The following is a 22,904-nucleotide window of genomic DNA, read 5'->3' as shown; positions in this document are numbered from 1 at the left end:
CCAGTAAGCATCACCTGGTAAGGGGGTGAAAGCAGTTGTGTTGTGTTGAGTTGTGATATAGAAGTCATGGGATGTGTGTGGCAGACAGTAAGTTGTGTCCTGTGTGGGAATTTGATACAGGGAGTTGCAAATGGTGAGTTGTGTCACGTTGCGATGCAGCCAGTGAGTCGTCTTATGTTGTGGGGTGTCATACAGGGGTTTTGCGGGTGTTAAGTTGTGTCATGTGTGCTGTGGACAGTGAGTTGTGTTATGCTGTGTGGATGTGATACGGGGTAAGAGGTGGAAGGTGGTGCGTCGTGTTGTATTGTGTTGTGGGAGTGAAACAGAGGTCGTGGTGTGTGCAATGCAAGCAGTAACTTGTGTCATGTTGTGATGGTGTAATATAGGGGGTTGCAGGCAGTGAGTCGTGTCATGTTGCAGGGTGTGCGATACAGGCGGGGGTTGTGTGGCGTTGCAGGGTGTGCGATACAGGCGGGGGTTGTGTGGCGTTGCAGGGTGTGTGTTACAGGCGGGGGTTGTGTGGCGTTGCAGGGTGTGCAATACAGGCGGGGGTTGTGTGGCGTTGCAGGGTGTGCGATACAGGCGGGGGTTGTGTGGCGTTGCAGGGTGTGCGTTACAGGCGGGGGTTGTGTGGCGTTGCAGGGTGTGCGATACAGGCGGGGGTTGTGTGGCGTTGCCGGGTGTGCGTTACAGGCGGGGGTTGTGTGGCGTTGCAGGGTGTGCGATACAGGCGGGGGTTGTGTGGCGTTGCAGGGTGTGTGTTACAGGCGGGGGTTGTGTGGCGTTGCAGGGTGTGCGATACAGGCGGGGGTTGTGTGGCGTTGCAGGGTGTGTGTTACAGGCGGGGGTTGTGTGGCGTTGCCGGGTGTGCGATACAGGCGGGGGTTGTGTGGCGTTGCAGGGTGTGCGATACAGGCGGGGCTTGTGTGGCGTTGCAGGGTGTGCGATACAGGCGGGGGTTGTGTGGCGTTGCAGGGTGTGTGTTACAGGCGGGGGTTGTGTGGCGTTGCCGGGTGTGCGATACAGGCGGGGGTTGTGTGGCGTTGCAGGGTGTGCGTTACAGGCGGGGCTTGTGTGGCGTTGCAGGGTGTGCGATACAGGCGGGGGTTGTGTGGCGTTGCAGGGTGTGCGTTACAGGCGGGGGTTGTGTGGCGTTGCAGGGTGTGCGATACAGGCGGGGGTTGTGTGGCGTTGCAGGGTGTGCGTTACAGGCGGGGGTTGTGTGGCGTTGCAGGGTGTGCGTTACAGGCGGGGGTTGTGTGGCGTTGCAGGGTGTGCGTTACAGGCGGGGGTTGTGTGGCGTTGCAGGGTGTGCGTTACAGGCGGGGGTTGTGTGGCGTTGCCGGGTGTGCGATACAGGCGGGGGTTGTGTGGCGTTGCAGGGTGTGCGATACAGGCAGGGGTTGTGTGGCGTTGCAGGGTGTGCGTTACAGGCGGGGCTTGTGTGGCGTTGCAGGGTGTGCGATACAGGCGGGGGTTGTGTGGCGTTGCAGGGTGTGCGTTACAGGCGGGGGTTGTGTGGCATTGCAGGGTGTGCGATACAGGCGGGGGTTGTGTGGCGTTGCAGGGTGTGCGTTAGAGGCGGGGGTTGTGTGGCGTTGCAGGGTGTGCGTTACAGGCGGGGGTTGTGTGGCGTTGCAGGGTGTGCGTTACAGGCGGGGGTTGTGTGGCGTTGCAGGGTGTGTGTTACAGGCGGGGTTGTGTGGCGTTGCAGGGTGTGCGTTACAGGCGGGGGTTGTGTGGTGTTGCAGGGTGTGCGATACAGGCGGGGGTTGTGTGGCGTTGCAGGGTGTGTGTTACAGGCGGTGTACCGTCCCATGGGGATAACGGAGGAGGCTGGTTCCCCGGGAAAGGGGGCCCCTCTGGCACACCCTGGAGCTGCATTTCTGTGGTTCCCAGCCCCCTGGCTGGGTGCCCCGTGGGCAGCCGGGCGGCGCTCGCTCTGCCGCTGCTATTCGGGGGGGCCGGCAACGCGGATCCGGGCAGCGACCCGCCGCCTCCAGGCCAGGCCCTCTCTGTGCCAGCCTGGAGCAGCCAGATGCTCCCCCAGGCACTGCTGGAGGGAAGCTCACGGCACTGGGGTCCCAGGTGGGCACTGGCAGGGCTAGAACAGGTCCCTGGGTCCTGGCCTATCCTGCTCCTGGACACGGCCGCTCTCCGAGCTGCCCCGGGCTGGCCCTTTGCCCGAGCCCTGCCGGGCCCAGCGCTCGAGGCCGGGCACCCCGGAGAGGCGGGGACTGTAGCGGGGCGCTCCCTGCGCCTGTTCCTCTCCGACAGGCGCCACCCGCCGTGCCCAGCGGCCCCCTGGCCAGGCAGACGCGGCGGCTGTTTGCACCCTGCAGCCGAGGGACCCCGGGGCGCTCGCTTGGGGCTCTGCGGAGCCGCGCCGACCTCGCGGCAGCCGGAGCCCCCGGCCAGGGCGCTGGGCTCTGGCGCAGCAATCGGGCGGCAGGGCAGTGAGCCCCGCACGGTGCCCACGGCTGCTCGGGGGCTGGGACTCAGCACAGGCCAGGCAGGTCTGGCTCGCCCGGCTCCTCCGTCCCCTGCCCGGCTCCTCTCCCCGTCGCCGCTGCTCCTGCACTGACGCCGGAGGCTGGTTCCTGCCCTGCGGCCCCGGGGCAGGAGGGCAGGACGGGCCCGGCCGCGCCCCGTGCCCCTGGAACCGTTTCCAACGGGGCTGCCCGAGCAAATCCGCTGCGAGTGGCCGCTTCCTGGAACCGTCTCCTGGATCCGAAACCACAGGAGAGACCCGCCGCCAAGGGAGCCTGATCAAACCCAGATGGGGAGCAGGGCGGGGAGGGGGCGACACACCCACCGCCCCCGCGCGCGCACACAGACACACGCACGCTCACGCACACCCCACACACAGACACACGCACACTCACGCACACCCCACACACACACACGCACCCTCACCCCACACACAGACACACGCACACTCACCCCACACACAGACACACACACACTCACGCACACCCCACACACACACACGCACACTCACCCCACACACAGACACACGCACCCTCACCCCACACACAGACACACGCACACTCACGCACACCCCACACACAGACACACACACACTCACCCCACATACAGACACACGCACACTCACCCCACACACAGACACACGCACCCTCACCCCACACACAGACACACGCACACTCACGCACACCCCACACACAGACACACACACACTCACCCCACACACAGACACACGAACACTCACGCACACCCCACACACAGACACACGCACCCTCACCCCACACACAGACACACGCACACTCACGCACACCCCACACACAGACACACGCACCCTCACCCCACACACAGACACACGCACACTCACGCACACCCCACACACAGACACACGCACCCTCACCCCACACACAGACACACGCACACCCCACACACAGACACACGCACCCTCACCCCACAGACAGACACACGCACACTCACGCACACCCCACACACAGACACACGCACCCTCACCCCACACACAGACACACGCACACTCACGCACACTCACCCCACACAGACACACGCACTCACCCCACACAGACACACACACTCACCCCACACACAGACACACGCACCCTCACCCCACACACAGACACACGCACACTCACCCCACACAGACACACGCACACTCACCCCACACAGACACACACTCACCCCGTTCTTACACAGACACACACTCAGAATCAGGCCCAGTTTTCCCTTCCCAAGCGCTCCCCTAAGCCAATCCGAGGCGGAGGGAGGAGGGAATCTCCCCCCCCCCCCAGGCCAGGGCCCCTCCAGCTCCTGGGTGGGGTTGGCGGCACCTTGCTCTGTGCTTTCCAGTGGCGTGAACGCGGGTGCGAGGACTGCGGCAGTAGGGCCCGCCTGAGTCTCGCCCCCTGTGACTTCTCAGTGTTTCCTGGGCCGCACACTGCGAAGCCAAGCCTGCTACATGGGCTGCTTCCTCCTGGGCCAGTGGAGAATCCCCATTCGGTATCAGCAGTGTAGAGCCTATGACACACAGCTGCACCCCTGGGCGCTGTTCTCCGGGGGGCCAGGCCTCCTGGGCGCTGCTTGTGCTTTTGGCCATGGTTTGCTCCGTGGCCTGGGCGAGTCACGCACCCAAGGGGGGTGAGGACACCCTCCGACCGGCAGGGCCCCCTGAGGAGCCCGAGAGGCTGCAGGCTGCTCCTTGCGCGGCCGGGCCGGGCTGTGGCACGAGGCAGAGGAGTCAGCCAGGCCGGCTGTGGATGGTCTGCTCAGACCTCAGCCTGCGACGCTCCGGCAGCCTGGTCTCCGGCCCACGCAAAGGGCAGCTGCTTTGTGGCGAGGTCTCCGGGACGCCCCCAGCCTCGGGGACGTGCCAGCAGCCGGGGCCACGGGGATGCTTTCTGCTCGGAGTCAGTCCCAGGCCACGGCCCCAGCGGGTAGGGACCCTGGGCAACTCCCTCGGGGGCTGAGCCAGAGGAGAGCTCAATCCACGCCGGGCTCCCTGCCACCCTAAAGAGCCCCAGTTCGTCAGCAGCAGTCTGGGTGCGGGGCCAGTGAAATTCACACGGGGTAACTCTGCCTCCCTCGGCCCGAGGGGTCCAGCTGGAGGCACCAGCCTCCCTCGCTTCCTGTCTCCTGCTGCTGGGGGTCACGGGAGGATTCCCGAGTCTGTTCGCTCCCTCCGGGGCGCCTGGCATTGGCCTCCGTGGGCAGCCGGGGCACTGGGCCGGATGGGCCTTGGGCTTGGCCCTGTCTGGTCGTCCTGATGGTCTTATGTTCCACCCCAGAAGCAGCCGCACTGGCGGAACAGGCATCACGGTCACTGCTAGTACCCAGAGGCCCCAGACCAGATGAGGGCCCCACTGGACAAGGAGCTGCAGGCTCACAGACCAAGAGGGAGTCTGTGCCCGAAATCCCAGATCAGCCCCCCCCGGCCGCACACACGCTGCCGGGGCCAGGCGGGATCTCTCATATTCCTCCTTTGGAATCACATTTTCCGCTCTGAGGGCAGTTCTGTGCCGACTGCCTGACGGCCGGTCGGGTCTCTCCCTGGCTGGCGGCTTCCCCCGGCCTGGGCCCTGGCTCGGAGCCGGCATTTCTGCCATATTTCCACCGTGACAGAGCCCCACGCTGCGGGCGCTTTGCTTTAGGTCTCTCTGCTTCCTCAGCAAACCTCAGCCCCTCCCTGCGAGCGCGGCCCCCGGCACCGTGTGGGACCAGCAGCTCGGGCGCGTGGAGGCGGGAGCTGGGCAGAGCAATGGGCGTCGTGCCGCCACACCCCACCCCAGTGCACTGTGCCCAGCTGGCAGGGCGGACACCTCTGGGCAGTGGCTGTGGCAGAGAACAGGGCCTGCCCGTCCGAGCTTCGCTGAGGGGTTTGGCTGGGCCTGCCCCGAACCCCGCAGTGCTCTGCCCCTGCCTCGTTGGATCCCGCTTCCCCCCTGATCCCCTCCCTGTCCCAGCTGTGAGGCCCTTCCCGCTGGGTCCACCGCTGCACGTTCCTTTGTCGCCCCTGCCCTGCGTCGCCTCGGCTCCAGCTTCCCTGCGGAGCGCCGGTATCCCGACGGCGCTCCCCGCGTTTCCGCAGCAAGCCCGCTGCCCCCAAACCAGGCGGGCGCGCTGTCCCGGCGCCTCTGCAGCCCCCATTGCACACGGGGCCTGGGGGCGGCGGGTGAGCTTGAAATGAAAGGCCCAAATAAGCTATTTCGAAATTGACCCCAAATAAGTGACACAGTTTGCATAGCTCGAGCTGTGCGGCCTATTTCAAGCTCTGGGTGCAGGGCAGACGCCCCCGGGCCCACATCTCCCTGTGCCGCAGCTTCTGTCTTCACCCTGCTGCTGTGTCCCTGGGCTCCCGAGGGGCGGCTGTGCCCAGGGCAGGACTGGTCTCCGGGAGCGGGCTCCCCACAGCACTCGGGCCAGCCGCAGGGGGAGGGGTAGCTCAGTGGCTTGAGCATTGGCCTGCTAAACTCAGCGTGGTGAGCTCAATACTTGAGGGGGCCACTTAGGGATCTGGGGCAAATCTGTCCGGGGTGGTGCTGGGTCCTGCCGTGGGGGCAGGGGACTGGACTCCAGGCTCTCCAGGTCCCTGCCAGCCCTGGGAGTTAGGTATCCCTCCAGATTTCTATTTCGGAACCCCCAGCGAGGAGGGGGCAGGTCAGAAGGGAGGCGCTCGCCATGCAGCACAGAGAGGCTCCATCGCGGCCGGGAAGTCAGGACTCCTGCTTCTATTCTGTCCCTGACTTGCTGCGTGGCTTTGGCTCAGTCCCAGCCCCTCCTGGGGTCTCAGTTTCCTCCTACGAAACTGCAGCCACAGGGCCCATCTACACTGCCGGGCAAGAGTCGAATTCAGATACAGGACTTGGGCTGTGTCGATTGTGCGGCTGCAGTCGGAGTGGTGCCGTGTGCCCGGCAGGAGGGCGAAGGAAGGGCGCTCTCCCTCCGCCCCGGGAAAAGGAGGGCTGCAGGAGTCGGCGTCAGTCCCCCAGCTCGACGTTATCTCGAAATAGCGGCCTGCCGCGCAGACGGGCACTTAGTTGTCCCAGAACAACGCTGCCGTGCGGACGCCCCCGAGGGACCGACGCCCTGGACGGTGCGGTAACGCCGACGGGCAGAACCGAACCGGCGACCTCTGGAGCCTCCGCCGCTTGCGCTAGAAGCCAGCGGGCTCCCGGCGAGCAGACTCGGGCGCTTTCGCTCGCTGCCCGTGGCCTCCGTGCCCCAGCGTGGGACGGGGCCCACTCGACCCAGCAAAGAGCTCTGCAGCAGCAGGCACAGACCGTGGCCTTGCAGACATTGCCCACTGGGTGGCAGCAGTGGTCCGTCTCCCCCCCCCACACCTCTGTCATTTCCCTCCCCCAGGCCTGCCCAGACTGCCAATTGCTGCTCAGCTCAGAGGGCTCCATCGAGTCACCAGCTCCCCCCCTGCCTGCAGGCGTCGCGCGGCCACATGCCGCTCCTGGGAGCTGGGTAACGGGCTCCAAAACGCTCCCTGGGGCTCCGGAGAAACGCTCCCTGGGGCGGCAGGGCCTTGGAGCTCTCCGCCAGCATCCCCGGCTTGCTCCTGGCCCAGGCCCGCGACGGCGCTGTGCTGCAATGGACCGCCCCCATCCAATGCGGCCTGCGTTTCAAGCAATGCTCAGGCCCGGGGTGGGGGGTGTTCGCGGCGGGGCCTGGCCTGGGGTTCTCTGGCACACAGGTTCCAGAGGACCTTCGTGTGTTTGCGCAGGTATCTGCGCGCCTCCCCGGGCTGCAGCAAGCCACACACCTGACAGCTGTCGTGTGGCTGCTCCCTGCAGTCTAAGCGGCGCGGGTAACAGCTGCCGGCGGCGTTGGCTTCAGCAACCTGAAAACAAACACAGCGCCCTGGCAGGCTTGGATCCGGGTGTGCGCTAAAGCCCAAGGCGCTCCGCTGCCATCACCGTTACCCACGGGAGGGAGAGTAACACCCCCCCCCCCGCGGGCTGCAGTCACATGCTGGCTTGCGGCATGGTCACACCTGGGCTGTGTCTACACTTGTGGGTTCTTACGCAAGACTCTGCAGAGCGTCCACACTGCCCTCCCGCTCTTGCGCAAGGAAATGTACAGTACAGCGTGGTAAGAGATGGCTCCTTGCACAAGAGCTATGCTCTTTTTAACAGGTGTAAGCCCTTTTGCACAGGAGCTCTTGCACAAGAGGGCAGTGTGGACGCTCGGCAGGGATTTCTTGCACAAGAAAGCCCTTTGGCTAAAATGGCCACCAGAGCTTTCTTGCACAAGAGAGTGTCCACACTGCCATGGGCGCTCTTGTGCAAAAGCACAGCTCGCACATGGCAGCGTGAATGTTTTCTTGTGCAAGAACCCACGAGTGTAGACATCACCCTAGAGTGCAGGATGGGGGGGGGGGAACAGTCCTGGGGAGATCACTCCGCTGCCCCCGAAACACTTTCTCTCCTACGTGTCCCATGCAAACTGGCCGGTTCAGTGACTCTCGGCTCCGAGCACCCAGGTTTGTCCTGAGTCGAAATGCTCCACTCCAGAGTTCAAGGGCTCGAGGGGTGACGGGAACGGAACATGTCTTACCAGTGCTGTCCTGTTGCCCCCGGGACCCCGCCAACTCTATCCAGAGCTCACGGCTGGCCTTTGCCGCAGTTCGGCCAGGTCTTCCCGGAGCTGCACGCCTGGGCGCCCCCACGTCCTGTCCCCTCTGCTTGCTTTCCCTTTGCCCTGCCGTGAGGCCTAATGCTTTTGGAGAATATCTAGATGGGGATAAAAAGTCTGGCTTTAAAACACAGCTGTCTGAAAACCCCGCGCCGGCCTGGCTCCTGGAGGTTAGCAGCCTGGCCAACCCCACGTGCTCAAACCCCATGAGTTAAGCCCCCCAAAACTCACAAGATTGGCTTCAAACCGGCGATTGTTTTCAGACAAATGCAGCTGGGGTTCTTGCCACTGGCCTGCTGGATTTGGAGCCTGTAGGCTAGAAACCGAGGCCACATCCAGACTTACCCGCCAGAGATCAACGTTCTGGTGTGCGGTTAGTGGGTCTAGCAAAGCCAGGTAGATGGGGTCTATGTTACTGCAGCCGCTACAGCAGAGTAGTGTGGACAGAACCTCAGGGGCATGAACTCTCCACACTCCCAGCCATGTAGCTTTAGGTCGACCTACGTTTCAGGTGTAGACCAGGCCCGGGGTAGAAGCTGTTTAATGCTTTGAAAACCCTGCTTGCCCTTGACCTCCACCCTGGCTCCTCCCTATCTGCGCTGGGCCCACGTTTCCTGCTGCTGTGAGGTGACACTTCAAACCCCCCAGGCGGGTACCAGGCCTGGGACAGAGGAAGTGAAACCGGCTTGAAATGCTGGAGGAAATGAAGCTGACTCGCCGGGTTTTGCTCCCTTGCAAGACGTGAAGTGAGAGATTCCGTGTGTGGCAACAGACTGAAGTATTATTGCAACCTTTCGTGGCCCTGATTCACGATATCTCTCTATCCCCACACCCCCTCTATCTATCGATCGATCCCCCCACACACTATCTATCTATCCCCACACCCCCCTCTATCTAGCTATTGATCTATCCCCACACCCCCCTCTATCTATCCCCACACCCCCATCTTTACCCCCAGTGAAGCACTGGAATGGGTTACCTAGGGAAATAGTGGAGTCTCCATCCATAGAGGTGTTTAAGTCTCGGCTTGACAAAGCCCTGGCTGGATTTAGTTGGGATTGGTCCTGCCTAGAGCAGGGGTCTGGACTTGATGACCTTCTGAGGTCTCTTCCAGATCTATCTATCTATCTATCTATCTATCCCCACACATACCCCGTTACACAGGAGGTCAGACTAGGTGGTGCTTTCAGCCTTGCAATTTCTGCCTCCATGATCAGAGTTCCAAGAATCTCGTGATCTGTGCAGCTGGTTCCAGGGTTCTACAGCTGCTGCCTCCGCCTGTCCTTGCCCCCGGCTCCCTTGGCCCGATCCCAGGCCTCCAGAAGTTGTTAGGACTGAAGACTGCTCCATCAAACAGTAGCCTGGGAAGCCCAAAGGGCTATGTAGGATGCAGATGAGAAGTGGATGGCTTGGGGGGTTGGAAAAGGAACCAGCCTTCCAGATTAGATTTCCAGCAGTGGCTGTGAGTGGGGTGGGAGGCTGATTTAAAGGGGATGCTGAAGAAGCAAGGGGCAGCCTCCCTCCTTTCCGGAGGCTCACGTTGGACCCCTGGAATGACTAGTCCCTGGGCTGCTGGCTGAGATCTCGCCCAGGTCTGGAATGGCTGACGGCTGCTGCAGGTGTCCCACTGCATCAGCCACACGCCCAATGGCCATGAAGCCACCGGCTCTCGAACGGTCTCCACGGGCAGCCAAGCCCTGAGCGGGTCGTGGGGCTCCGTGGGGCAGGGCTCCACCTCGCTGATGGGAGGCGTGCGTCAGCAATGGGGGGACCAGATGCCTTTCCCTGCCCATCCGGCAGGCTGCGCCCACGGTGCGTTCGCTCTCAACCCCATACGGCAGATGGGTGCCCCCCTTGTTAAATGCGGGCCCGGGGGCCTGGTCTGAAGGAGGAGCTGGCCCTCGGCGCCATCTCTGCGTGTGAACTGCACATCGAGAATCTCTGCTCGACTGTCTGTGTCTACGCAGCAGAGCACCGGCGCCGCCAGCAATTCCACCCCCAGGGAGTGTCCGAGGGGGCGCCAGGATGCTCTAGCAGCTTTTGAAGTGCAGGTCTGATCCCGAGATAAAGCCAGAGGGGAGGGGGCTGGGGCAGGAGGGGGATGAAATAGGCGACTCCAGAGATCAAAGGATGGAGAGACACAGCGTGGAGGCTCCAGGAAGGGCCAGGGGCTGGCTCCTGTGGTTTAAAGGGGCGGTGCAAAGACAGCAGGCAGCGCCTTAGAGAGGCCTGAAAAGCTCCTTGGCCGGAACGGGGCCTCCTCCTCCTGCCCCCACACGGGGCGCGCAGGACTTCGACTGGGGTTGCTGCTAGCATCCCCCATGCCATATGCAGCCCGTTGTGCCGGGGCCTGCGAGGTACCTCCCTGCCCCAGAGAGCTCGCTGTCGGTGGGCCCACAAGGCAGATAGCGGTCTGGAAGGAGGCGGGAAACGGGTTGCCACTGCAAGGAAGAACCCAAGGCCTCCCTCCGCACCCCATGCCATCCCATGCACGCAGCCGTGGGCCCCATGGGTCCATCCCCACTTCTGTGGGGGCAGCGCGGGCCGTACATGTGTCCGCACGCAGCCTGAGCTTTTGGAACCACCGTGGCTGCCTTTTGAAGGGAGGCTGGGGGCCGCCATGTCCGGAGCAGCCCCTGGCTGTGGGGCTGGACGGCTCAGTGGCTGCCCAACGCTCTAGAGCAGGCATGTCCAATGTCCGGCCCGCGGGCCAATTGCGGCCCGTGTTCCGGTTTAATACGGCCCCACAGGTAATTTGGCAATATCTATCTTTTAAGGCCCCCAACGAATCCATATGTATTGAGATGAATACATTGTAAAATCTCAGTTAATGTCAATTGGTCTAAATCAGTTATAAATATATTTGGACACAACATGTATACCTGGTGTTATGTTCCTGTTCATATTTTTTGAACTTAAAAGTTGACAGACAAACTCTATTACCAATAATATGTAATGTACTTTACAATGTTCCTGACATATTTCAGCTTCCTGGATTTTTTTCATCTGGCCTTCAGATATGACACCTGTTTAGATTTGTCATCCATGTGACGAAATGAAAAGTATGCCGTTTGCAATAAACTTTGCATAAAATAGTTAATTTGCATTTAATTTTAATGGTTCAAAGAATGTCAGGCAAAATGGTCGGCCCTCACGCATGTTCACTTCATCAAATCTGGCCCTCTTTGAAAAAAGTTTGGGCACCCCTGCTCTAGAGGATCTTGCTGGGGCGAATGCAGCCCTAGCTCAAAAGGACTTGCCCCAGCGGACGGCAGCCTGGCAGCACCTGGGGCTCCGACAGTTTCAGGTGTCTGTACCAGTCAGCAGAAGAGTGTGCGAGGCCCAGGGAGACCCTCCGCCCATCTCTAGGGGGATCACCCTGCCCCCGGGAGCTGTGGGGTAGGGGAGGACTGTTGAGGGGGGATCTAAGCTGAGTCTGCTGTGTAGCCAGGGGGTGTCTCTGGGGCAATAGCCTTTTTCACAAGTGTGACACGAAAACACAGGCAACGAAATAGCAAGGGGGTAGGGGGCTGGCCTGTCTGCTCAGCTCCCCTCCCAGTTCTCCAGTGAGGTGTACTGACCAGAATGGGGGTGGCGTGACTGAGCGTCAGGACTCCTGGGCAGTGTCCCCTGCAAGCTGGGTGCAAGTTGGGTAATTAGCAGAGCCCCCACCCACCCAAGCTAGGTTTTTTTTGCACTGGTGGTGCACATGCCTGGGTGCACATAGAAAAATGTATTCCGCACAGGGGTGGAAAAGATCAGTGGGCACATTGCTCCTGGGTCCTGCTCCCAGGTTGGGATCTACTGTTTGGTGAGGTGGCTGCTCCCAGCTGTGTGTGTATGTGGGGAAATGGGCCTAGCGTTTAAATGGCCGGAGCCTTTCTGCACATATCACCTCGCATCCACAGACCCCTTCACCCCAGAACTCAGCACTTGCCCCATTTTACGAGAGACGGGAAACTGAGGCCAAGAAGAGCCTTGCTTGTGGTGACCCACAGCACTACAAACAGAGGCCCCCCCACTGGGGCGCTGGCCACTGGGCTACCCTGATGGCGGCTTGCTCCCAGGACGCTGGGGTTCTGGCTGGACACCGAGCTCCAGTGACTAGCGGAGCTGGGACAAGGCTGCGGGACTCCCGGTTGGCTGGAATCTCCCCCCGCCCCACCAGATCTGCCCTCCTGCTGCTGGCTCCAGGCACAGAGGCTGGGTAGGGGAGGGGCACCCTTCAGTCCAGATGGGCAAAGGGAAAGGAGGGTAATTGGGGGGAGGGGAAGCCGGCGGCGAAGGGGACAAATTGGATTCAGCAGTTTGCTGCTTCCTGCGGGGCAAAGCCAGCACGGAGAGAGGGCGAGCGGGGGGGCTGGGCGGAGGTGCCTGTCTCCGGCCTGGGAGGAATGCCAGGCCCATACCCACTCCCTGCAGGGAGGAGACAGGGGCTGGGCTAGCCTAGATGACTAGCTGAGCGGTGAGTCACCCACAGTGCTGGGGGGTGAGGAGGAGGGTTTGAATGGGGATTTCTAGTGTCTGTTCCCAGCTCAGGGAAGCAGAGTGGGCGGGGGGCTAGTGAGGGGACTGGGACTCAAAGCCTCTGAGCCCACCTGTGGGAGGGGAGAGGTGGCTAGCGGTTGGTGAGGGGAACGGGTGCTCTTGACTGCCTCAGATCCGGCTGTGATCTGTGCCCGGGGGTGGGAGGAATAAGCGGAGAGTCACGAGAGCCGAACCATCATGCCTGGCGTTCCCAGGAGGCTGGGGGTCAGACTGCGAACGGCTAGGGCTAGAAACATAGGGCCCTCTCCAGTCCAGCCACGGGCCTGCCTGGACTTGGGTGGCAGCGGCAGCAGCGGGGGGGCGGGAACCTGCCACCTCTTGCTGAAAGAGGCTCGTAGCTGGCAGCTGCTCCCAGTAGCTGGGGCCACCCAGGTGTGGGTGTCTCTGCAGAGGCTGAGGGCAAGTCAGAACGGCTCTGGTGAGCAAGCTGCACCCTGCCTGGCTGCGGCTCTGGGCAGCCCTCCCAGAGGAGTGCTTCGAAAGCTGAACCCCACTGGGCCGTCCCTCTGCCTGCCAGCCCAGCCCCGAAGGCTGGCCCAGTCCTCAGAGGGAGGGGCGAGGGAGGCAGAGCCGGCAGCTCCACATGGCTTTGTTGTCCTTCTTTTGTAGGATCAACCCACTGGACAGGGCTTTAAAGAGACAGGGACCTTTGGGCACCACGGTGAGGGGTCGCTCCAGCTCAGCTGCCTAGGTCTTGGCTGCTAGGAACATAGGTTCCGAGAGTGGAAGATTCCCTGCCCTGTACAACACGGGCCAACCAGCGTTCCTAGGGCGTGTTCTAGGGAAAACACAAAGTGCGCCTTGAAATTCTCCCTCTATTGCTGTTTCACAGGGCTTATGCTCAGACGGCTGCATTATAGCACCTTGCTTTTACCTGCTGCTTTTCTCCTGCTCCCCTCATGCCCAGCCCCACCCCATAGCCAGCACCCACCACCTGAAGCCTCATACGCCTGCACCAGGACTGAGCCCCCTCCCACACTCAGAACCCCTAGGCCCCACCCCGCCTCACAAGTTTTGTTAGGCGCACCAGTAAAAAGGTGATGTGTCACAGACTTTGAAGGCTGGTGTTATTACCCTGTTTCACAGAAGGGGAAACTGAGACACAAAGCAGCAAAGTGGCTTGCCCACGGTGAGCCATCAGGCCAGTAGCAAAATCCAGGTCTTCTGAATCCCAGTCAAATGTGCTAGTCACTAGTAAATGCAGCCTCTCATACCATGTTGGCCAGCATGTCTCTGCAGGGCTGCCTTCTGCTGTGTACACAAGGGTGTCAGCATGACTGGACTCGGGAGACCTGCTTCCAGTTCCTGGTTCAACCACAGGATGATCTAGGTACAATTTTGTAAGTGTCCAAGGCCAAAGAATGTGGGTGAGGTAAACTGAGGCACGAAGGGCTCAGATAGCAGGTCACTAGTAGAACTAGGAGGAGCATCCAGGCTTTTGAGTCTTCACCCACTAGTCCATTAGCTGCTTTTGATTTCATTATGCAAAGCACATACGACAGAAGCGTTATTTTCCCTATTTTACAAGTGGGGAAATTAGGGGCTATATTTTGAAAAGATCCCAGTCCCACTTAGGAACTTAAGTTAACGTGATCACATTTTTCTACAATACAAGAGCTGGGAGTAAAACCCATGTGTCTAATAGGGTGAATCAAAACTCATCCAGTTAGCCATACCAGACAATCTACCCAAGCTCCCTGGAAAAAACCAATAGGCGATCAGGTGGCGAAAGGCTGGATTCTAATTCATACTAGGGATGTTCAATTTCGATGAATTGGACAATCAAATAGTAATACAATTTGTATCGATTAGTTGATAAGGGTGATGCCGACTTTTAAGTGTAGCAACAGCCCCAGGGTAGTCTTTTCAAAGGCAAAAGTACTGCAGGGAGCCCGGGCCAGAGACGGACTCAAGCAGTCCCCCGCTGGCCTTGCGCTCCCCGTGGCATTTCAAAATGGCAGCGCCGCATGGAGCCTGGGTTCAGCGACCCCGCTGCTTTTTGTAATGATGCGTTCAACACGGCAGACCCAGGCTGGCCCAGGCTCCATACGACACTGCCACTTTGAAGCAGCCCCTCCTCTCCCCGATTGCTGCCTCTTTCTTATAGAGGCAGTGGGGGAGAGGGGAAGCAACTAGTCGACTAGGGTGTTGACTGTCCAATAAGCATTTGCTAATCGGATAATCAACAAGTCAGCCAAGTCCCTAATTCATACACACAAGAGGGCAGAGATGAGGCTGGAGGCACAACCTTAATTTTGGCATTTGCTACTGACTGAGGGTTTCACTTTGCAAACTTAATGTGGTGAGTAGGTTTTGTTTTTGTGGCCCGAGACAAGGTGGACAAGGACCAGCTTTGTTGCTAAAAGGTACAAGCTTTCAGGCTCTGTAGAAGCTCTTCTTCAAGTGTTCCTGGGGGGTCTGTTGTGTGTAAGATACACTCATAGACACATCAGCAGCTTTCACCAAGTCTCTCCAATGGGAGGCCTTGTGCAAAGGGTGCCTAAATCCCCTAGGCAAGGGCAACACTACCAATGTTTGCCAGCATAGCCATGTCAGTTAGGGGTGTGTGGCTTTCTGAGACATACTGGCAAGAGCCCTAGTGTAGAAGTGGTGATACCTGCGTAAAAGTGCTCTTTCTGGTATAGCCTATTTTGCTCACTGTCCCTCCATGAGGAGAGTCCTCGAGTGCACCTAACCGGGAAGGCTGTGCTGGAAATGCCTGGGATAATCTAGGTCTCAGACAGCTTTGGAAATCTCAGCCTTAATAAATAAAGCCCCCTAGCCGTTGCGGTTTGGAGGCAAATTGTCTCTCTGTTGGCGATTAGCCAGGATGGCAGGAATGGTGTCCTTAGCCCCTGTGGCCAGAGGCTGGGAATGAACAGCGGGGGAGGGATCACTTGGTGGCTGCCTGTTCTGTTCCCTCCCTCTGGGGCACCCAGCATCAGAAGACAGGCCCCTGGGCTAGAGGGTCCTTTGGTCTGACCCAGTGTGGTCGGTCTGATGTTGTCTGTGCTATAGAGAGGGGAAACTGAGGCACCGACTGGTCTTGACTTACCCAGCACACCAATGGTGGGGCTGGAGAGAGGATGTGGATTTCCTGACTCCCAGTTCTGTTCTTTAACCTCGTCCTTCCTTCCCTCACTGATAACGATTTAATGCAGTAATAGGAGTGGGATGTTATTTAACTCTGCAAACCCTCTTGGGATACATACGGCTGGCATGACAGACGCACAGCAGACCGAAGCTGTGCTGTAATAAATCGCTAGTCATCCCACTGAGTCGTGGGCTGCAGATGGGGAAAAAAAACTTCTTTGAGGCAATTCTAGGGAGAAAAGCAGACTCTAAATCCCGGCCTCTCTGGGGTTACAGGCCATTGTGTTTGGCTAGTAAGTAAAAGCCTGGCGGTTTGAGACCATGCAGCAAGGCCAGAGCCTTGGGTTTTCTTTGGGAGACAGAATGGCTAGTGATTAGGAGCACTGAGGCTGTCTACACTACAGCCTATGTCACCATAATGAAGGTCACTTTGAGGTAGGGAAATATAACACCCTCCGACAAAGGTGTCAGAGCCTTCACAAAAGTGGGAGGCCGGGGACCCCACCCCACAAAGCTCTGGACTCGCCCCCCAGCCCACCCTTCTTCCCCCCCCCCGGCTCTATGCTCGCCAGGCCAGGGAGTGGGGCTTTGGGGGTGGGATAGAGGAAATGGGGGGGGGGGGGAGGTTCCACCCTGCCAATTCTCCCTGTGTTTTATTTCTTTAAAAACCTCCCTCTGTCTGATCCATTCTAGCACTCCTAATGTCTTCACGGTCTACCTCACCGTGGACACACGGCGCTACTCCCTCACCTTTGCCTTTATTTCTGCCTTTTCTGATGAAGCCAGGGCCCTTCAGTACCTGCCCGACAGTCACAGAATCATAGACAGCTAGAACAGGAAGGGACCTCCAGAAGTCATGAGTACTGTGCCAGCAGCTTTCTCTTATCCCCGCACTGCCTGGTTTCACTTCCCACACCAGGAGTTCTCATTCTGTTACCCCGGCTCCTTGCAAACTTCTTGGCATCACCCACATTCCTTGCTCAATCGGGTACAGTCATTTAGCTGCCCCTCTCTGACAGGTATCTGTATGATCCTTCCTCTCAACGCCCATTCCCATTGTCCATTGCTGTTCCTTTTTCCATTGCTGCACCCTCTCTTACCTGAGTGTCCACTCTCAATATTAAGCCAGATCTCTCAATGTTAAATCAAGTGTAGCAATTACCTGAGCATCTCCCAACTGGTTTCCCAGAATTCCTAGCTCAAAGCTCTTCAATCAGTTGTGTCAGCCTCCATATAAAAAGGAAGCCTATTTCCTTCCCTACTCAAGTCCTCTGTCCGTGAATGCCTCCCAGTACTCAAACATCCCACAAAATCCCTCCTAATAGCAGCACTGCTATCTCTTGATCATCACGGCCTTGTTTTTCCCTGTTTTCGTCTTGCAGGGACAGGCAAAATCCCACTAGAGATCACCGGAGCCTCCGTTTCTTTAAGCATCTTCCCTCACCTGGCATAGTTTCCCTTACTACATTCAAATCTCTCTAAAATTTCCTTCTCTTGTGAACCCTCCAGAAGACAACAACTAGAGGCTGGGTGTGCTCTGGCTGTTGCTTATTAAAATTACACCATCATCGGCACGGTTGTCTTGAGCACTTCCATCTGTTTGTTATATCCACCCACTGTCTCTCAGCTCCGTTGGAAGCTCTTTGGGGCAGGCACCTTGTTTTTGTTATGGGTATGTCTAGTGCCTCACTTGATCAATGACTGGGGCCTCTTGCCACCACAGTAATAACAGTAATGAGACCCAATTTGACTTTTTGCTTGTACCAGATCCTTGTACTTTAAAAGGCCATCGTAATCACTCAGGCTGTTGCAATCTGTTGGCTGTGGCATGCTCTTATTGGTCTTCTGCTGTTCTCTGATCTCTGGGAGTGAAAAAAAACCCAACAAAAGCCAGTCGGCGGTAGAGTGAGGTCATATTTAGTGACGGCAGAATTTCCCAGCTGCTGAGAGAGAAAAAAAAGGCAAACTGCAGTTGGTCTTAAGACTGTGTTCAGATCCTTCTCCAAGAGATTCAGTCAAGAAGCATTGAGAGGGTTCAGACCACGATTTGTACCTTTGACCTCTTGATCTCAATGAAGCCTCCAAAATCAACATGAAGAGAATGTTTCATTCCATCTCATCCACATCAGGAAACGGCTGCAGAACTGTTCCACTCGCAGTGTGGCCCAGGCTTACTCAAGACCTCAAGCTGTCTGCAAGCCTTACCATTCTCAATCACCTCCACTTCTTACGTTGGCGTGTTGGATTTCCACTTGGCATTAGTGCAGCAGTGCTCTAGCTTCTGACCTGGAGCTGCTAGCAGCACACAATAAGAAGTGTGTGAAAGCATCGAGAACAGCTGCAGAAAACTGCCAGCCAACTGCTCCAGCTCCCATGGGTTAACCTTAACCAGTAAACCCATTAAACATTCACACCCCTACAGCCAAGCAACAGCCAAGGTGTCTTCATGTCTCTACCTAGGGTCCATTCATCTGAGCTAAGGGTGAACTCCACCCCTTCCACACCTCATTTGTTAAAAGAAGTGCCAATTTCACCTTCCTTGGCTCCATTGAATGTCACAATATTAAGATAAACAAGAAACAACATACCATTCGGAAGCAATGCAGAAATTCATCCATGCTGGAACGCCAGCCTCATGTTTATGAAACAAACCCATGCTATTTTGAGTTTTTCTTAAAGCCCCAGCTTCTGAAGTCTCCGATTAGATGAGACTCAATCTTAGCTTTCATTTAAAAAGTAATATTGTGGCCTTCATCATTGTAAAAGCTTGAAAACATGAAGTGAGCATCGCTTACAGGTTCAAAAACCAAGAGGCAAAGAAAAAGACGACGTATCATTCTGAAGCCAAATTGAAGATTTTGGGGAGCCAGAGTCATGATTTTTGGGTGGCTCCTTAGGCAGGTGGGTAGGAAAGAACATGATGTCTATTCTCATACAGTGCTGGGCCTGACCTTCCAGTGAGGCCTGGCAGGGAAATTGTTCTACACCCTAAGGTGGGCCCAGACTCCTGAAAAACACTCGGTAGCAGCATATTAAAGGACACAGGATAAGGTGACAACTGAGGCAACACCATGGTGTTTCGGGGGAGTGAGGAGTGGTGTGGAGAAAGTCTCAGGGGGATGCATGACTTCCAGGAAAATTTCTAGGGAAACACGTTAGCTTCTTCAAGTCCTGTGGCACCTTAAAGACTAATAGATTTATTTGGGCATAAGCTTTCATGAGCAAAATGCCACTTTTGTCAGACATGGTAACCGGCTCTATAGGGTTGCCAGATGATTTCAACAAAAATACTGGACATACTTGACATTACATCACAATCTATATTACATCTTATTTAGAAAATACCGGACATTTGTATTTTCTCATTTATATTTTTTTCAAGTTGTTTTCTGAACAGAAAGCTCAAATACCGGACTGTCCGGTTCAAAACCAGACACCTGGCAACCCTAGCTCTGGGGGGTTGTACTGTTGTGACAGAGACTAGGGAAAAAGCTGTTGCGACGGGGTATAAGGGGAATGGGTTGCTGCCAGAGTCATGTGCCCGCTATGGGGACAGGGTCTGAAGATGTGCTGTGCTGAGCACTCTGGGTGACGAGCCGATAACAGGTCTGTCAAAGTGAGTTTTTAGCCCATAAAACTTATGCTCAAATAAATCTGTTAATCTTTAAGGGTGTGTCTACACAGCAAAGTTATTTCAGAACAACAGGGTGTTATTCCAAAATAACTATGTGAGCATCTACACTGCAATTCCATTATTTTGAAATAATTTTGAAATAACGGATGGTTACTCCGACTTCTGTAAACCTCATTCTACAACACTCTGGTCATCTGAAGAAGTGGGCTGTGTCCACAAAAGCTCATGATACCATCTGCATGTTTTGTTAGTCTTTAAAGTGCTTCCAGACTATTTGTTGTTTTTTAAGTTTATCTATGAAGAATAATGCCTATTCCGAAATAGCTATTTCCAAATAGCTGTAGATGCTCCACTTGTGCTATTTTGAAATAGCCCCCACCAGGGCCATTCTAAGTTATTCCTCCTGGGGCTCCAAATCAAGATGGCACACATCTACATTAGGCAAGCCAGCTTTGGACTAATTTTGAGGTTTCACTGCAGTGTAGCTGTGCTATTTTGAAAATAAGCTATTTTGGAATAACTATTCCAGAAGAGCTTATTCCTAAATAACTGTGTAGTGTAGATGTACCCTAAGGTGCCACAGGACACCTCATTGTTTTTGTGGATACAGAGTAATACTTGTTAGCATCTTGAGAGAAAATGGAGTGGGTGTCTGAGGGGCATAGCTGTGTCTCAGTGTGTTGTGTCAATTTTTTGATGGGAGGTGTGCCATCTCAGAATACCATGTCTGTAGCCTGAGAAGACAAGGAGGGGCTTGCAAGGACACTACGATGTCCAATAACAATGTCTTGCGATGACAAGAATAAGTGAATCTTGAGGAGACGGGTGTAGTAGTCCCAATGGGATATGGAGGGTGACACACTTGTGAGATGCTGAGATGTTCAGTGGTGGAAAGACTGCAGGACTGTAATGTTTCTGGGTGACAACACTGTGTTCATGGGTGATGTGGCTGTAGAGTGGGGACAGTCAAAAGAACATAAGAATGGCCACATTGGGTCAGACCAAAGGTCCATCTAGCCCCGTATCCTGTCTTGCGACAGTGGCCCATGCCAGATGCCCTAAGGGTGTGAACAGAACAGCGAATCATCAAGTGACTCATCCCTGTTGCTCACTCCCACCTTCTGACAAACAGAGGATGGGGTCACCCTCTCTGCCCATCATGGCTAATAAGTATAGATGGACCTAACCTCCATGAATTCATGTAGCTCCTCTTCGAACCCTGTTCAAGCCCTGGTCTTCTCAACATCCTGTGGCAGGGAGTTCCACAGGTGGACTGTGTCCCCCACACTGGCAGGGCGGAGGCACAGGCTGTCCTGACAGGCACTCAGGGTGTTGTGGGGGGAGGGGCTGACACGACAGGCTCTTGGGAGGGTTGTTGCGAAGGGGTCCTGGGGGAAGGGTGGCCCTACCAGTGACAGGATCAGGTGGGGAGGTGCAATGGGGGGGTCGGGGGAGCCATGGTGAAAGGGGCGGGGGAGGTGACAGGCGGAGGGTGGTGTACTGGGGGAGGGGGGCCATGGTGACGAGGCGGGGGGAGGGGCGCTCGGGAGGAGGGGGGCGATGGTGACGGGGCGGGGGCGGTGACAGCGGGGGGAGGGGCGCTGGGGGGCAGGGTGACGAGGCGGGGGCGGTGACAGCGGGGGGAGGGGCGCTGGGGGGCAGGGTGACGAGGCGGGGGCGGTGACAGCGGAGGGAGGGGCGCTGGGGGGCAGGGTGACGAGGCGGGGGCGGTGACCACGGGGGAGGGGGGCCGGGGGGGGGGTGACGAGGCGGGGGCGGTGACAGCGGAGGGAGGGGCGCTGGGGGGGCAGGGTGACGAGGCGGGGGCGGTGATGAGGCGGGGGGGGGGGCGCTGGGGGGGTTGGGGGGGCAGGGTGACGAGGCGGGGGCAGTGACCGCGGGGGGAGGGGCGCTGGGGGGGCCATGGTGACAGCGGGGGGAGGGGCGCTGGGGGGGGGGCCGGGGGGCAGGGTGACGAGGCGGGGGCGGTGACAGCGGGGGGAGGGGCGCTGGGGGGGGGGCCGGGGGCAGGGTGACGAGGCGGGGGCGGTGACAGCGGGGGGAGGGGCGCTGGGGGGGGCCGGGGGCAGGGTGACGAGGCGGGGGCGGTGACAGCGGGGGGAGGGGCGCTGGGGGGGCAGGGTGACGAGGCGGGGGCGGTGACAGCGGGGGGAGGGGCGCTGGGGGGGCAGGGTGACGAGGCGGGGGGAGGGGCGCTGGGGGAGCCGGGGGGGAGGGTGACGAGGCGGGGGCGGTGACAGCGGGGGGAGGGGCGCTGGGGGGGCAGGGTGACGAGGCGGGGGCGGTGACAGCGGGGGGAGGGGCGCTGGGGGGGCAGGGTGACGAGGCGGGGGGAGGGGCGCTGGGGGAGCCGGGGGGGAGGGTGACGAGGCGGGGGCGGTGACAGCGGGGGGAGGGGCGCTGGGGGGGCAGGGTGACGAGGCGGGGGCGGTGACAGCGGGGGGAGGGGCGCTGGGGGGGGCCGGGGGGCAGGGTGACGAGGCGGGGGCGGTGACAGCGGGGGGAGGGGCGCTGGGGGGGGCCGGGGGGCAGGGTGACGAGGCGGGGGCGGTGACAGCGGGGGGAGGGGCGCTGGGGGGGGCCGGGGGGCAGGGTGACGAGGCGGGGGCGGTGACAGCGGGGGGAGGGGCGCTGGGGGGGGCCGGGGGGGGGGGGGGGGGGGGGGGCAGGGTGACAAGGCGGGGGGAGGGGCGCTGGGGGGCAGGGTGACGAGGCGGGGGGAGGGGCGCGCTGTCGCGACAGGCTGCGGGGGGCGGGGTGTCGCGACAGGGGGGCTCAGGGCGGCTCCCTTCCTTAAATGGGGGCGGGGGCAGGCGCTCGGCGCTCACATAAAATGGCGCCTTTTCCGCCACATTCCCCAGCACGGGCCGGGCCCGCCCAGCCCTCCGGGGCTTCGCCCGAGCCCGTCACAGCCGCTCCCATTGGTCGCTTTCGATCTGCTCCCCTTCCTGATTGGCTCCCAGCCTTCGCCTGGCATCCCGCCCGATCGCTGATAGGTCGCTCTCCCTGTCAGCCCCTCGTCCCGCCTTCTCTCTCTTCCCTCTGATTGGTGTGACTTCCAGTCCATCGAATTGTGGTGCCGGCCGTCCCTTCGCAGAGACCGCCTCCGAAAACCCGCCTAACGGCCGATTGGTCACATCGCGCGTCAATCACGGCTTCGTTCCACGCTCTCCTAGCCTCTCCCATACGGGGTTTCCTCAGGAGCCAGCACGATCGCTGATTGGCCACCTGCCACGTCAGTTGTTTTTTCGCCTCAGCCTTTCCTCCCTCCCTCCGTCCACCCTTCGCCGAGCAGGCCTGGTTTTCCATTGGCCACACTCGCCGTCCGTTCCTCCCGCTGCCCTCCCTCATTGGGCGGAGCCGTCGAAAAGGCGGATCTTAGGGCCGGGGCTTTTCGTGGGCTGCTACCACTCCCTCTTGGACCCGCCTGGTTTTCCATTCGCCCCACAACCTGTCATCTGCGGCTAGTCCCGCCCCC

This window comes from Pelodiscus sinensis, chromosome 31 (genome assembly GCF_052426305.1).
Source record: "Pelodiscus sinensis isolate ZL-2025 chromosome 31, ASM5242630v1, whole genome shotgun sequence".
In the NCBI taxonomy this organism is placed as follows: domain Eukaryota; kingdom Metazoa; phylum Chordata; order Testudines; family Trionychidae; genus Pelodiscus; species Pelodiscus sinensis.
The sequence above is the reverse complement of the archived record's forward strand: the minus strand, read 5'-3'. Positions refer to the sequence as shown.